Below are 14517 nucleotides of genomic sequence, written 5' to 3' on the forward strand. Positions count from 1 at the left end.
GATCCCCAGGGACCCGCCCCACCCAAGCCCTGCGCAGAGCCATTTGCCAGATAGCCTCAGGCAAAGGCTAGATTAGCACCGCCCTAGAGATCCAGCACAGAAGCTCTCCCACTGCAGACACAGCTGACTCTCATAGCCAGTTAGCCTGAAGGTCAAATCACCCCTGGTATTGCCGACAATCAAGGCTTAACTACAGCAAGACTGCCCACAAAGACCACTAGGGGGTGCACCAAGAAAAGATAAAAAAATGCGGAGACAAAGAAACAGGATGCAAATGTCAGAAATGGAAGATATAGAGCTCAAAACCACACTTTTAAAGTCGCTCAAGAACTGTCTAGAAGCTGCCGATAAACTTAGTAAGGCCCTCGAAAAGACTGGTGAGACCGCCAATAAATGTAGTGAGATCCTCAAGAAATCTAATGAGACCCTTGATGTTGTGATAAAGAACCAACTAGAAATTAAGCATACACTGACTGAAATAAAGAATATTATATAGACACCCAACAGCAGACCAGAGGAGCGCAAGAATCAAGTAAAAGATTTGAAATGCGAAGAAGCAAAAAACACCCAACTGGAAAAGCAAAATGAAAAAAAGAATCCGAAAATACGAAGATAGTGTAAGGAGCCTCTGGGACAACTTCAAGCGTACCAACATCAGAATTATAGGGGTGCCAGAAGAAGAGAGAGAGCAAGATATTGAAAACCTATTTGAAGAAATAATGACAGAAAACTTCTCCCACCTGGTGAAAGAAATAGACTTATAGGTCCAGGAAGCGCAGAGAACCCCAAACAAAAGGAATCCAAAGAGGACCACACCAAGACACATCATAATTAAAATGCCAAGAGCAAAAGACAAAGAGAGAATCTTAAAAGCAGCAAGAGAAAGAAACTCAGTTACCTACAAGGGAATACCCATACGACTGTCAGATGATTTCTCAACAGAAACTTTGCAGGCCAGGAGGGAGTGGCAAGAAATATTCAAAGTGATGAATACCAAGAACCTACAACGAAGATTACTTTATCCAGCAAAGCTATCATTCAGAACGGAAGGTCAGATAAAGAGCTTCACAGATAAGGAAAAGCTAAAGGAGTTCATCACCACCAAACCAGTATTATATGAAATGCTGAAAGGTATCCTTTAAGAAGAGGAAGAAGAAGAAAAAGGTAAAGATACATATTATGAACAACAAATATGCATCTATCAACAAGTGAATCTAAGAATCAAGTGAATAAATAATCTGGTGATCATAATAGAATCAGGGACATAGAAAGGGAATGGACTGACTATTCTTGCGGGGGAAAGGGGTGTGGGAGATGCAGGAAGAGACTGGACAAAAATCGTGCACCTATGGATGAGGACAGTGGGTGGGGAGTGAGGGCGGAGGGTGGGGCGGGAACTGGGAGGAGGGGAGTTATGGGGGGGAAAAAGAGGAACAAATGTAATAATCTGAACAATAAACATTTAATTAAAAAAAAAAGAAAAAAAGAAAAAGAAAAGAAACATTTTCTTCATTAAAAAAAAAAAAAAAAGGAAACTGGGCAGAGGACCTGAATAGACATTTCTGAAACAGGACATAAAGATGCACAATAGACATATTAAATGATGTTCAACTCATCCATCATCAGAGAAATGCAAATGGACACCACCATGAAATACTACCAAACACCTAACAGGATGCCAATCATCCATAAATCAAAAAATGACAAGTACTACCAATTAAGTGGAGAAATGATAACATTGATGCTCTGTCAGCAAGATTATAAGCACACTGGTATAGCCACTATCAAAACACGATGGAGGATTTTCCAATATTTACAAACAAGTACCAGTTAACACAGTGAATCCATTTCTGGCAATTTATACAGAGAACATGAATTCAAAAAGATATGCCCACTCATATATCCACTGCAGCACTATTTGCAACAATAAAGATATTGGACTGGAAAAAAAGGACTATTTTTATAATGATGCTCTACCATTTAAAATAAAAGACTTCATTTGACTTGACATGTAAGGACACAAAATTTATATCTCAACTCATCTTCTTCAAGACGTGACTCACTATATGTTTATACCAGAAATGACACAATAGCTGCAAAAATAACTTACATGTTATAGAATAAAAAAAACTACATTAATTTTATACAATTCATGTTTTTGAAAGGCAAATACGTAACCAAGTTTGTATTTCAATCCATTGTATTTAAATAAAAACTCCCAATGTATCAACTGAAAGATTAAAGAAAAAACAATAAATAAGGCATCGTCAACAACAAAAAAAGGAGAAGCTACGGGCAGAGAACATATATTTCTAAAAGTCAATATGGCCCAGCTGGCATGGCTCAGCAGTTGAGCATTCACCTATGAACCAGGAAGTCATGGTTCTATTCCTGGTCAGGAAACAATTCCGGGTTGCACGCTCAGTCCCAAGGACAATGTGTGCAGGAGGCAGATGATCAATGATTCACTCTGATCACTGATGTTTCTATCTCTCTCTTCCTCTCCCTTTGTCTCTGAAATCAGTAAGTCAATTATTGTAGACAACATGTAAAGTGTGCAAACACTGACTTCCTAATTCACAAACATTAAAAGGCTTTTCTTTTCTACACCGAAGAACCCAGAATTTGTTCCATGAGAGGAAGAATCTACCATAGAAAGCAGATGCCCCCTAGAAACGTTAAAATAAAAAAGGAAAAAAACCCTGCAGGTGGAGTAGGAATTCAAGAAAGAAGTCACCCTCACCCACAGAGGCCAGGTTGCTGTAGTTCTCCAACATCACATCCATATACAATTTCCGCTGAGCTGGGTCCAGGCATTCCCACTCCTCTGGAGAAAAATGTATGGCCACATCCCAGAAGGTCAATGGTCCCTGAAAGAAAAGACACATTTACCAAGAGGCCACTAGAAGAGTTCATAATGTGCCCAAAAAGATCAAGCCCAATAAGATCACTTTGCCCCAGTAACATTCTCTGATGTGATTTCAAACACTGACAAATGAGGATGTCACATGTCCACAAACCCATGGTACAGATTTTATTTTTCAGGAAAAAAAACTTTAAAATTAAGGAATGGACATAGGCATATGGATCTCTTGAGTGCTGCATTCACATCGTTCAGGGTCAGTGTGTATAGTTTTCAGCTGGAAATGGCAGGCTGGGTTGGAAATGTATGGAATTCTTCTCAAGTGTAAAACAGACCACAAGGAAATGAACTTCTGTAAAAATACAGATTCTGATCCTTGTTCTGAGATGGGGCCTGTGTTTCCACATGTATAACAAGCTCACTTTTTACTTGTGATGTTAATGTTTCTGGTGCATGTGCCACTCTTCTGAATACCCAGAAGACAACAGAGGAAAAAATTCATACAGAACTTTCAAGTTATTAATGGAACTTACAGTTCTCGTGGAATAGGATACATAGGAACCACAATCCTCTTTGAAAATTTACTATGAGTAATCTTAGAACAAGATGATTCTGTCCAGGCCAGCTGGTGATGCTCAGTGGTGAGCGTGGGCCCATGCACCAATAGGTCACTGATTTGATATCTAGTCTGGACACACAACCAATTTGCGGGCGCAGTCCCATGTGGGGTGTGAAGGAGGTAGCCTATCAATGATTTCTCCCTCATCACTGATGTTGCTAGCTCTCTCTACCTCACCTTTCCTCTTTGAAATCAATAAAAACTAGTTGAAAAAATAAAAGAAAAAATAGCTAAAATAATGTTAACAGTTTCGGCTCAGAGTCACACATTTTACAACTATGAAATCAAGATGGTTTAGTGGCCCTAGCTGGTTTGGCTTAGTGGATGGAGCGTTGGCCTGCGGACTGAAGGGTCCCGGGTTCAATTCCGATCAGGTCACATGCCCAGGTTGTTTAATCCATGTCAGGGCACTGCCAAAATTGTACATGGATGTGGTCTGTTTTACACTTGAGAAGTCCATACATACAGGAGGCAGCTGATCAATGGTTTTCTCTCATCAGTGATGTTTCTATCCCTCTCTCTCTCTCCCTTCCTCTCTGAAATCAATAAAAATATATTTTAAGAAAAGATGGTTAGTGATTCTGTAAATCTCATGAATCTATTTGTGTATGATCTCCTTTGTGTTTTATAAACACAATAAGGAGAGAAACATAACGATACAAAACAAGTTAGACCTATTGTTTCACTTTTGTGGTTGTAAATCCTCACCTGGGGAGATTTTTCCCATTGACTTTTTGAAATTGGAAGGCAGGGAGGTAGAGGCATGAAAAGGAAAGAGGGAGAGAAGGAGAGGGAGGGAGAGAGGGGAAGAGAAAGAGAAAGAGAGAAAGAGAGGTCAATGTGAAAGAGACAGATGGATTGGTTGCCTACCAAAGGTACCCAAGAACAACCTGCCCTGGACCAGGAATCAAACCCTCCACCACTGATCCACACCACACTGGGGGAACTAATTTTTTTTACTAGTACATTTTTCAAAATTTTAGGTATCACTAGTGGAGAGCTATATTGTAGAAATGTAATGAATTTAACATACACTAATAATACCATTCTTGCATACTTTCTAGAAAATACAAGTTGATAATGTAGGATATGTCTGTGACATTTGTGTAGAATATAATGAAATTTTAAATAATCAAGGCCTGATTGGTTAAAAGCTCCCATGATAAAGCCAATGGACTGTCCTATACAATAAAAGGCTAATATATAAATAGACCAAACTGCGGAACAACCAAACAACCGCTCACTATGATGGGGGCTGACCACCAGGGGGCGTGCGCAGAACATGGTGGGCATTGGCCACGGTGGGATGGTGGAGCAGGTGAACGGGTGAGCCAGACCAAGGCAGGGAGCTGGTCACTGTCATCGGGTTAATTCTCTGGTGGTTATTGAAAATTCTTTGCTCCTGCGTACCGTGGTCCCACCCAGCCCCTATCACCCCTGAGGGCTTCTCCGCCTACCCCTGCTCCTGAAGGGCGATTGGGGCAGCAGCCGCCCTGGCACCCACTGATGGCAACGGCCCTTGCTCCCACCGCTGTTGATGTTGGCCCCAATTGCTCTGCACTGGGGGAGGGGGGGGGCAGCATGATGGCAACGGCCCTTGCTCCCACCGCTGTTGATGTTGGCCCCAATTGCTCTGCACTGGGGGAGGGGGGGGGCAGCAGCAGCATCAGTGCATGGTAGTGGCAGCAGCAGGAATGGGGCTCCTGGGAGACAGGGGACTGGGGGCAGTGGTGGGAGGGGCCAAGTGGGGGCGCAGTGGATGGGCCAAGACTAACCTCTGTGCCCACCGCAGCCTCACAGCCCATAGTTCCTTTCAAGGTGCAAGAATTCCTGTACTGGGCCTCAGTCTATACTAATAAAAGGGTAACATGCTAATTAGACAGGATCGACCAGACATCTTCCGGACATCGAAATTCCGTCCGGACAAAGCCATAGTGGCCGGAGTCGAGGCAAAGGTGGTTAGGGGCAATCAGGCTGGCAGGGGAGCAAGGACTGAGGGGCCATCAGGATGGCAGGGAAGCACGCAGTTAGGGGCAAGATCAGGCCGGCGCGGGGGAGCAAGCAGTTAGGGGGGGATCAGACCGGCGTGGAAGAACAAGCAGTTAGGGGGCAATCAGGCCGGCAGGGGAGGGCAGTTAGGGGATGATCTGGCCAGCAGGGGAGGGCAATTAGGGGGCAATCAGGCCGGCAGGGGAGGGCAATTGGGGGGCGATCAGGCCAGCAGGCAGAGGCAGTTAGGGGCAATCAGGCAGGCAGGCAGGTGAGTGGTAGGAGCTAGTGGTCCCGGATTGGGAGATGGATTTCCGACTGCTGGTTAGGTGGACAACCCCGATGGGTCCCCGATTGGAGAGGGTGCAGGACGGGCAGAGGGACACCACCTCCTGGTGCAAGATTTTCATGCACCAGGCCTCTAGTCCTATATAATAAAAGTCTAATATGCAAATTTCCCCCTCAGGAGTTCAACTGAATAGGAGTTTGACCGACTGAGAGTTCAACTGCTCGCTATGTGGGCTGAACACCATGGGGCGGCACGGGAGGAAAGAAGGCCCCAGCCGGCAGCCGGCAGCCAAGGTAAGCAAGGCCCCGATTAGCCCTGATCACCTGCCAGGCCAAGGGACACTATGCATGCATGACTTTCGTGCACCGGGCTGTTGGGGGCCAGATGTAAGCTGGCAAGGTCCTTGCACCTGAAGGGGCTAGCAAGGCTGGGACCCTTACCCACACAGTTTTCCCAGACTTGTTTGGATGGCGATTATCAGTAGAATGAGAGCAACATTTGTAGAATGAGAACAGCCTTTCATAGCTTACCAAGAAGTCTGTAACTATTTACTGAGATATGCTGTACTGAGAATTTGTCCTTCTGCTATGTCTCTCCCTTAGAGATTAAGAGGAACAAAGAATACATTCCTCTTGACAGACCTCCTATTCAGTGTGTTGTGTATAAATAAGATTGTGTGGCTAATAAACTCGCTTCAGTTCATCGAAAGAACTGGAGTCCTCCCGACCCCGCTTTCCTGTCTTTCTTTCTTTTCTCAATTCCCACCTCCCTGCCTCAGCCTGGCTCAACCTTGTCAGGCTGGCCCTGACACCGGGCCTCTAGTAGGAAATAAAAGTAACTCCTTCATTTCCCAAAGCAAACACAAACTAAGAAGAGGGACATTTTCATTTGTGAAGTGATGGTCTTTGCACAACTTTCATTAAATCCCTTCTACACCCTTGTTCCTGAGAAAGGGAGACTATTAACAGTACAGTGAGGGAAGCACCTGTGCCACCTGAACATCAGGTGGACTAAGACAATGGGCATCAGGTGACTGAGGCACATACTCGGAAGGTCAGGTCACCACTGCTGACATTACTGCCAAAAATACATCAATAAAGAAATAATTATGGGGGACTCTTTATCCCTCCCCGCGTGGGAGTCTGTGCTTGTTTCTCAATAAATTTCCACCTTTTGACCCTGGTTTCATTCTTTGACTCCACCGGACAAGAGCCAGGGAACCATCCTGCCCAGGGGAACGCCACACATTTCCAATCCAAATTTCCCGTTTCATTAGGAAACAAGTTACAGAGACAAAGGAAGGGCCCTTGAAGCTTTGGGAGTGTGGAAGCTAATGAAGGCACATTCTACACCCTGGCTGGAGCTGACCTGGAGATGCAGCCCTTCCTCCCTGTTCAGAGCTGCCTATTATCATGGAAAGATTCACAAAGATTTGTGACTGAAACCAGAATTTCCAGCCCTTTGAAGATCCCCAGCCCTTTTTGCAGACCTCCAGCCTGCTTACCTGTTAACTGCACATCTGGCACTCCTTTTGGCTATTTCCCCATGTAATCCCAACCCTTGCATATCACTAAGCCCTTTGAAGACCCCTAGTTCCTTTGCATAATTGTAAACTGCCCTTTTGCCTACTTTTCCTTTGTACTTTTACTATATAAACAACTGGCTTACAGTGGGATGCGGAGCAGAGTTCTGTGGCTGATCTGCTGCTCTCCCATACTGACAGCATTACTGGAATAAACGCTCATATACGATTCAAAAACAGAGAAGAAAAAATTATGGTAAAATGATCACAAATAAAGATTAATTTTTGAAAGTGTCAATCCACATGTAACTCTCATGCTTTATAAGCTAATAGTACATTGAAATACCAAGTCTTTCGTACTAATCTAGTGAGCAAGTCTCTTCCATTTACTCTTCCTTTCAGAACGCTCTGAGCTTTTCTGAGCAGTAAAAAGTGCATCTTCTTACCCGTGATCTAGAACTGACACTGCAGCCACTGGAATCTAAAACCTGCACTTGCCTTCTTCACTGATACCCCAGCCTGTGACCCCATCCAAATAGGGATGTTAGACATGGCTGCCTTCCCAGGTGGATCTGTCACAAAACAGATATTCTGAGTAGTTGAAAGTCATTAATTAAAGATGGGAATGATTCCTGACCTGGGGAGGCTGCATAAAATGAATGCAGAGAAGGCTCTGAGGCAAAGGAGGGAATTATAGCCCGGCCAGTGTGGCTGAAAGGTAGAGGGCTGACCTCGGAACCAGGAGGGGAGGGATCCATTCCTGGTCAGGGCTCACTCCAGATTTCAGACTCAATCCCCAGTGTGGGGGAGGGGGGGGTGCAGGAGGCAGCTAATCAATGATTCTCTCTCCTTATTGATGTCTCCATCTTTCTCTCCCTCTCCTTTCCATTCTGAAACCAATAAAAATATATTTTGAAGAGAGGGAAAAAAAGAAAATACAAAAAAAAAGAGAAGCCGAAGCCGGTTTGGCTCAGTGGATAGAGCGTCGGCCTGTGGACTGAAGGGTCCCAGGTTCGATTCCAGTCAAGGGCATGTACCTGGGTTGCGGGCATATCCCCAATGGGAGATGTGCAGGAGGCAGCCGATCGATGTTTCTCTCTCATCGATGTTTCTAACTCTCTGTCTCTCTCCCTTCCTCTCTGTAAAAAATCAATAAAATATATTTAAAACAACAACAAAAAAGAGAAATATAGAAACTACTGACATTGACTATGATGAAAAAAGTAATGAAATAAGGAATGAAAAACAACCTGCAAAGGCAAGAACATCAGAAATAGAGAAATAAATCACCAGATGTTAGAGAAAAAGCAAACACAGCCTGTGACCCAGGACACATCTTTTACCTGAAAAGCAGCCATTTGGTTCTGGTCCTGATCAGGGTCTGGATTGTTTTCTCAGGTGACAATATGTTGAGGAGTCACAGCATGTGTCTTCAAAGAAATCAGCACAGCCTGTTAATCAGCTCACCTCACACTCACAGTCAGAAGAACCTGGAAATGAGAAAAAGGCCAACCTTCCTGTCCTTGGTCACAGGAGAGAGTCAGGAACAATGAGCTCCTACATGGAGACCACACTGTGAGTTTTTGAGTGTGTCTTCATGTGTCTCTTCTCCCAAAGACTTCCATGAAATCCTACGAAAATGAGGTGAGCTACTGACGCCCCAAACCAAAGAGAGCACCCCCTTACTCCCCTGAACAAAGCCTGATCCCCACACCCACAAAGGCATCCTGCAACCCTCTTGCTATCTCTGTCCTCACCTTCCAATAACCTGGAGACTCTCAGTAACCAATGATGCCCCACCCAGAGCAGCTGTTCAACTCTATGGAAGAAAGCACACCTGAGGGTATTTCTTAAAGCTCCTCAGGGAATCTGAGAAGACCCAGAGGATTTATCTCAAGATGTTTAAAAAAATAAATTAAGTAACAGACATAGAAAAAATAAATCCATGGAATAAATGCACACCTGTGCACGCATGTGCATGTGCGCACGCGCACGCGCGCACACACACACACACACACACACACACAAAACACCACAGTAACAAAGGTGAGGCTTCTAATATTCCTTAAAAAAAGCATCAGGTAGTGATAGAAGTCGGTCACCTCCTCGTTTCTAACCCAGGAAATGACAAGGGACCCATGACCAACAGACAAGTTTCTACCCTCTGAGTGAATAAGGTTTGAAATTGGAAGCAAATTATTATAAAATCCCCAAGCCTTATAAACTGAAGATATATAAGTCTCGTTCAAATCAGTATAACAAAAACAACCCAGCTATTAAATTCAATAAATAAAAACTTAGAAAAAGAAAAGAAAAACATAGAGACAACCAAGATGGCAGCATAGGTAAACACCTGAACTTGCTGCCACACACAACCACATTACAACTACAACTACAAGACAAAACGAGTATCATCCAGAACCACGGGAAGGCTGGCCGAGTGGAAATTCTACAACTAGAAGGAAAGAGAAAAGCGCACTGAGTCCAGTAGGAGGTGCAGAGGTGTGGAAGTGTGGAGGTACAGAGGCATGCGCAAAAGGGGCTGGCAGCTGGGTATGCTGTTGTCTTTTTCGATCGGGAGGGAGATACAAGCTCCCAGCTGCTCTGAACTCCAGGTCCGTGAGAGAATCTGGGGTCCCAGACTCATATGGAGAGAAACTGGACTGTCTGGTATCGAGCCAGAACGTGAGGGCGGCTTTCTCTCAGAGGTGCTTGCAGGGATCATTGTTCCTGCACAGAGCCATGGGACACAGAGACCCAGGGACCACTCCAGGGCAGACCTGACTGGCAGCCATTGTGGTTTGCTCTGCCCCGTGATTCCCTGAGACCACACACCACCCAATTTGCAACCCCACCCAAGCTGTGTGCAGAGGCTTTTGCATAGGAATGGCCTGGCCTTTCTCCGCCTAAAAACCTGTCAAACTGCAGCTGGGTCAGGGAACCCCAGACCTTCCAAAAGAAGGCCTAAAGCATGTCAGCAGCCTGCATGGCTTCACAGCTGCGCCTCATCTGGGCACCTCCAACCCTAAACAAAGAGGAGGAATCTGCAGATCTCTTTGTAGCTCCTGCTTGGTGGCCTCAGGCAGTGGCTGACTTTGCACCTCCCTGGAGATCCAAGAGCCATTGTACCCAGTGGTAAGAGGGAGACCATCTAGATAACAACTCCTCAGATCCTTAAGAGACACACTCAGGGTTCAGACTCAGTGAGCCCCAATGAAGCAAGTCCTGCCCCATAAGGGGGTTTCCAGCACAGCAGTTCTCCCATTGAAGGCACAGCTGGTCCTCACAGCCACTTGGCCTGGAGGTCAATTCTTCCCAGTGATACCAACAACAATCAAGGATTAACTACAACAAGACTGTGCATACAACCTACAAAAGGGTGCAACAAGAGTGTCCACCTCAGGTAATTGGGGAGGCTGAGCCACTGGGCCCTATAGGACACCTAGCACACAAAGCCAAAATGCGGAGACAAAGAAACAGTTCACAAATGAAGGAAATGGAGGAAAGCAAACTGCTGGATACAGAGTTCAAAACCACAGTTATAAGGTTACTCAAGAATCTTCTAGAAACCTCCGAGAAATATAGTGAGACACTCAAGGATATGAAAAAGCAACAATTGGAAATTAAGCATACACTGACTGAAATAAAGAATAATATAAAGCCAAAACCGGTTTGGCTCAGTGGATAGAGCGTCAGCCTTTGGACTGAAAGGTCCCAGGTTCGATTCCGGTCAAGGGCATGTACCTGGGATGCGGGCACGTCCCCAGTGGGGGATGTGCAGGAGGCAGCTGATCGATGTTTCTCTCTCATCGATGTTTCTGACTCTCTATCTCTCTCCCTTCCTCTCTGGAAAATCAATAAAATATATTTAAAAAAAAAAAGAATAATATACAGAGATCCCACAGCAGACAAGAGGATCCCAAGGATCAAGTCAAAGATTTGGAATACGAAGAAGCAAAAAATATCCAACCAGAAAAAAAGGAAAAAAGAATACAAAAATATGAAGATGGTGTAAGGAGCCTCTGGGACAGCTTCAAGTGTACCAACATCCGAATTATGGGGTTGCCATTAGAGAGAGGGGAAGATATTGAAAACCTATTTGAAGAAATAATGACAGAAAACTTCCCTTACCTGGTGAAAGGAATAGACTTATAAATCCAGGAAGCGCAGACAACCCCAAAAAAAAGGAATCCAAAGAAGACCGCACATCATAATTAAAGTGCCAAGGGCAGCCCTAACCAGTTTGGCTCAGTGGATAGAGCGTCGACCTGTAGACTCAAGGGTCCTGGGTTCAATTCCGGTCAAGGGCATGTACCTTGGTTGTGGGCACATCCCCAGTAGGGGGTGTGCAGAAGGCAGCTGATCGATGCTTCTCTCTCATTGATGTTTCTATCTCTCCCTCTCCCTTCCTCTCTGTAAAAAATCAATAAAATATATTTTAAAATGCCAAGGGCAAAAGACAAAGAGAGAATCTTAAAAGCAGTAAGAGAAAAAAAAGTTACCTACAAGGGAGTTCCCATATGACTGTCAGCTGATTTCTCAACAGGAAACTCTGCAGGCCACAAGGGAGTGGCAAGAAATATTCAAAGTGATGAATAGCAAAAACATACTGCCAAGATTAATCTACCCAGCAAAGCTATCATTCAGAATTAAAGGTCAGATAAAGAGCTTCACAGATAAGGAAAAGCTAAAGAAGTTCATCACCAGCCAAACCAGTATAATATGAAATGCTGAAGGGTATTCTTTAAGAAGAGGAAGAACAAAATGGTAAAGATAAAAATTATGAACAAGAAAGTGACAACAAATACATATCTATCAGCAAGTGATCTAAAAATCAAGTGAATAAAAAATCTGACGAACAGAATAAACTAATGAATAGAATAGAATCAGAGGCAAAGAAAGGGAGTGGACTGACAATTCTCGGGAGGAAGGAAGCATGCGGGGACGGGAAAAAACCTAGGCAGGAAGACTCAGTGGTTGAGCTTGGACCTGTGAACCAGAAGGTCATGGTTAGATTCCTAGTCAGGGTGTATGGCCAGGTTGAAGGTTTGGTCCCCAGTGAAGGGCGAATAGGAGGCAGCTGATCAGTGATTGTCTCTAGTCATTGATGTTTCTCTCTCCCTCTCCTTGCCTACCAGAAATCAATAGAAATACACACACACACAAAGCCACAGATATATCACAACTTAACCATCCACACCCCATCACCTCACCTCTCACCCAGATCAGGGTTCCCTCCTCCCACTACATGTATTTCTGTCTGTGGATCTGTCTCTGTCTCCTGCTCCCTTTCTCTCCACTGTGGTCCTTTCCTGTGTCCCCCTCCCCCCTCCTCTCTCCCTTTTCTCTCTGTCTGTCCTACACCTGGACCATGAAACTCCTGAAACCTACTTCCCTTCAGGGGCTCTTTCTCCCGGTCTCTGAGGCTCCATCTCCACACACGTCTGCGTCTTCCCCTCCCCACGCCCGTGGCCCCTCTGCTGCCTGTTCCCGTCTGTCCGCTCCCACAGCTGCTGACTCAGGGCTGCTCCCTCTGCTCCCTCATCCCTGAGCCCCCCTTTCTGTCCCTGCACTCGCTCCCCAACTCTTCTCCTCTGAACCAGTGTCTCTGTCTCAGGTGCCTCCTCCTGTGCGGCCCCCACTTCTGCTCCCCAGGACCCGCTCCCTCTCAGCCCCCCTTCCTCTCTCTGGGCTCCCCCTCCTCCCTGTGTCTCCACTTCCTTCCTCCTCAGGCCACTTTCCCGAGTGACCCCCTCACTCCTACCGTCGCCGTCCAGTCCCCCCCACACCCCTTATGGGCCCCCCTCTGTGGACCCCTCGCTGCCCTTCCTCCCACCCAAGTGTCTGTCTCTCACTCCCTCTCCTGACCCCCCAGCCTGGGTGCCCGCCCCCCGCAGTCACCGCGCCCACAAAGCCCCTCCCTGCGGGCAGGTCACCTCTTCAAGGGACACCGCGTCCTCCCTCCTGAGCCCCCCCATGGCCACTGTGCTCCCCGGGCAGGCAGACCCCTTATTAAATGGGGGTGGGCCTAGGAGGGGGGTGGGACCCCCAGGCCGGGAGCCATCCGGGCTCTTTGGGCGGAAAGCGCCGGGCGGGGGGAGGGGCGCAAAGGGCGGGAACCCCCTGACCCAGACTCTCAGCCCCGCGGGGAGGACCGGCGGCCCCGGGAACGGTTTTCAGCGGGAAAACCGCGCGGCAGGCGGTGGCCACAGCCACAGGCGGAGAGACCCCGGGCCGGGCCTCAGTTTCCTCCCAAAGGCACGTGGCGCCCGCACCGCGCAGCCTCCCGGGACGCGGACTCACCCCTGAGAGAGGCTCCGGGGCGGGGACCCCAACAAGGACCTCCTGCCGGGAGGGGGACGGGGAGGGTCGCCTTTAAAGCACAAACACCTTCCTCAGGGGGAACCGCCACCTTCCCCTCCACAGCCGCTTCCGTCTGCAAGGAACTGCGCATGCGCCTCCCTGCGGGGTGGGCGGGGCCAGAGCCTGAGCTGAGCGGCTCCGCGATGGGGGCGGGGCCGAGCCCGGCGGCCAGGCCTGTGCAGGGACAGAGGGGGGAGGGCGGGGCAGGAGCGAGGGGGCGGCCCCGGGTCCCCGCACCTCCTCCCACAGGGACAGCCCTTCCTGGGGGAGTTTCCCACGTCACTGTCAGTGTTTTGGCTGGGGACGCGGCTGCGAAAGGATTCACAAGGGAGAGAAGAGACAGGAGCAGAGGGAGGGCGTTTATTTTACTCCTTTAAAGTGAGGAAAGGGCCAGGTGCCCTCTGATGGCACAGGGCACCCCAGATAGAGGGGCTGCTCCTTTATTAGAGTGCTAGCGAGTAACTGGCAGCTGTGGCAAAAGCATAAAGAGGGAGGAGGAACCTGGAATTCACACAGAAGTTTCCCAGCTCCCAGAGGCTGTGCTTAGAGCTACTGGCTGGTCTGCCCTTCAGCTGCAGGTGTCCCAGGGAGGGCTCTTTCCCAGGATCTTCACAAGCCTGGAGCACATTCTTACAGTGAAGTTACAGGGAATTCAAAAGGCAGGCAGATTGGGTTTGAAACCAGAAACTTTTTACCTGCGATTTGCCTGGATCCTTAAACCCTCAGTGAGGAGGGGGGAGGGGGAGGGCAGCCTGCTCTCTCAGCCCCTCCCTGTCTCCCCATGTGAAGGGAGAGGCAGCTTGAGTTAGGGAAGCAGGTGGATGGGGGTGTCAGAGACAGACCTAGATATCCATTCATGGTTAGGCACCTGA

General features: G+C 47.2%; 2 pseudogenes; both read right to left on the reverse strand.

Annotated features, from left to right (window-relative positions):
* LOC132216071 (zinc finger protein 91-like) overlaps positions 1 to 14517 on the reverse strand; it is a 116128-nt pseudogene that overhangs the window by 35500 nt on the left and 66111 nt on the right.
* Positions 1 to 14517, reverse strand: part of LOC132216089 (zinc finger protein 883-like) — a 48082-nt pseudogene that overhangs the window by 10889 nt on the left and 22676 nt on the right.

This window comes from Myotis daubentonii, chromosome 15 (genome assembly GCF_963259705.1).
Source record: "Myotis daubentonii chromosome 15, mMyoDau2.1, whole genome shotgun sequence".
In the NCBI taxonomy this organism is placed as follows: domain Eukaryota; kingdom Metazoa; phylum Chordata; class Mammalia; order Chiroptera; family Vespertilionidae; genus Myotis; species Myotis daubentonii.